Source organism: Piliocolobus tephrosceles, chromosome 7 (assembly GCF_002776525.5).
Source record: "Piliocolobus tephrosceles isolate RC106 chromosome 7, ASM277652v3, whole genome shotgun sequence".
NCBI classification, from domain to species: Eukaryota; Metazoa; Chordata; class Mammalia; order Primates; family Cercopithecidae; genus Piliocolobus; species Piliocolobus tephrosceles.
In genome coordinates, this window is record NC_045440.1 from 36441627 (window position 1) to 36444160 (window position 2534).

Genomic DNA, 2534 nt, shown 5'->3' on the forward strand with positions numbered 1-2534 from the left:
CTGGAGTGCAATGGCAGGATCTTGGCTCACTGCAACCTCTGCCTCCCGGGTTCAAGCGATTCTCCTGCCTCAGCCTCACAAGTAGCTGGGATTACAGGCACCCGCCACCACACCCAGCTAATTTTTGTATTTTGGTAGAGATGGGGTTTTACCATGTTGGCCAGGCTGGTCTCAAACTCCTGACCTAAGTTGATATGCCTGCCTTGGCCTCCCAAAGTGCTGGGATTACAGGCATGAGTCACCATGTCCAGCCACTTTACATTTCTTTAAAAAAATTTTTTTTACCTCTTAATCCCATGACAGATTACTCTTGGCAATTTTGAAATATATAATATACTATTATTAACTATAGTCCTTAAGCCTGATGAACTTTGCCACAGTCTTATTCAATTCACTAACAGATTATGTTAGTAATGCTGGTCTGATTTGGGATAAATAGCATGACTTCCTCTCCATTTTCCTCCATAGATGGCATCTATCTATCTGTCTTATTCCATTTTGTGTTGCTATAACAGAATACCTGAAGCCGGTTTATCTGTAAAGAAAAGAGGTTTATTTGGCTCATGATTCTGTTGGTTGGAAAGTCCAAGGGCATGGCACAAGCATCTGCTTGACTGTTGGTGAGGACTCGTGCTGTGTCACAACATGGCAGAGAAGCAGAAGGGGAAGTGAGTTATGTGCAAGAAAGGGACCAAACACCTCACTTTAAAACAATATGAGCTTGAGGGAACTAATCTATTCCTGTGTGAACTAACCCCGCCTCCAGAGAAAGACATTACTCTATCCTAGCCCTGTGTGGGTGTGAGTGCCCCTAGTCTTTGCAGTGAGCCAAGATCCCACCATTGCACTCCAACCTGAGTGACACACAGCGACTCCATCTCAAAAAGAAAAAAGGCATTAATCTACCTTAACACAGTCACATCGTAAAGGCACCACCTACCAACACCGTTATATTGGCAATGAACTTTCAACATGAGTTTTGATATGGACAAACCACACCCAAACCATAGCAACATTTAAACTAGATTAGCCTTTTGCATTACAAGGGGCCAACATACTGCCCAGGGGCAAAAGATTATCTTGTATGGGAACTTTGTAGTGTGTACACCATGTGGCTTACTACCTGTGTCTCTTCAGTCATAGTTTGGGAGATCTCAAATCATAGAGGAACAAGATGGTATCACTATTCTTTGCTGTAGTCAAGAGATGATTGGAAATGCCATTCAATCATGAGCAGATAGTCCTCCTGTTGACAAGATATCCTATTTACCACCTCCAACCAAAACCTTCAGCCACTGCCTCTTCTCCCTCCTTAAGAATTCAGTTCTTCCTTCCTTACATTGAGCCTGACTGCTTCTTTCAGGTTCCTGCAGGACTGAGGATGGGCCACCCCAAGCAGGAGGACATTGTCAGCCCAAGGGAATGCTGTTGATCCTGACCTATCAGACAGCTGGCCAGTCATGCATAGGGCTCACACAGGCTGATATGTGAGCAAATACAGCTGCTTCAGCAGCCAGATAGGTATTTGGATTCCGTGGGTGGATGACAAAGGGCCCTGGCTCTTGGGTCTGAATCAAGAAAACTTAAATCCTTAAGTCAGTAACTGTATTAAAGTTCATGGTTCAATCAGAACCTTCCTTTTGTCAAGGAAGAGAGAAAGGAGGTCATGACATTGTCTCTTCTCAAGAGTCCATCTTGGCCAGGCGCGGTGGCTCACGCCTGTAATCCCAGCACTTTGGGAGGCCAAGGTGGATGGATCGCTTGAGATCAGGAGTTCAAGACCAGCCTGGCCAACATAGTGAAACTTCATCTCTACTAAAAATACAAACATTAGCTGGGTTTGATGGTGCATGCCTATAATCCCATCCTCGAGAGGCTGAGGCACAAAAATCACTTAAACCCGGGAGGCAGAGATTGCTGTGAGCTGAGATGGCACCACTGCACTCCAGCTTGGGTGAGAAAGCAACACTTTGTGTCAAACAAACAAACAAACAACGACAGAAAAAAGAGTCCATCTCGTCCCCTCCATGATGCAGGCAAGCTCACTCTTAGATTTCCCCTACTTCAGGTCTCTCGTGACTGCTGTCCTCTTGACCTCTCCTAGATATTTGGGTTTCTTGTACTACACAGCTTCATTATAAGTGCCAGCACCATGATTCATTGCCTGCCGGTTCCAGCAGAAAAACCCACCTACCACATCCTGGTCAGAACTTGATGTGACTGGGGTAAAGGAAAAAGTTCATCTCAGGCCAGGCGCGGTGGCTCACGCCTATAATCCCAGCACTTTGGGGTGGGCGGATCATGAGGTTAAGAGATGGAGACCACCCTGGCCAACATGGTGAAACCCTGTCTCTACTAAAATTGCAAAAATTAGCCGGGCATGGTGGCGCACACCTATAGTCCCAGCTACTCGGGAGGCTGAAGTAGGAGAATCACTTGAACCCAGAAGGTGGAGGTTGCCGTGAGCCTAGATCGCGCCACTGCACTCCACCCGGGGCAACAAGAGCGAAACTCCATCTCAAGAAAGAAAAAAA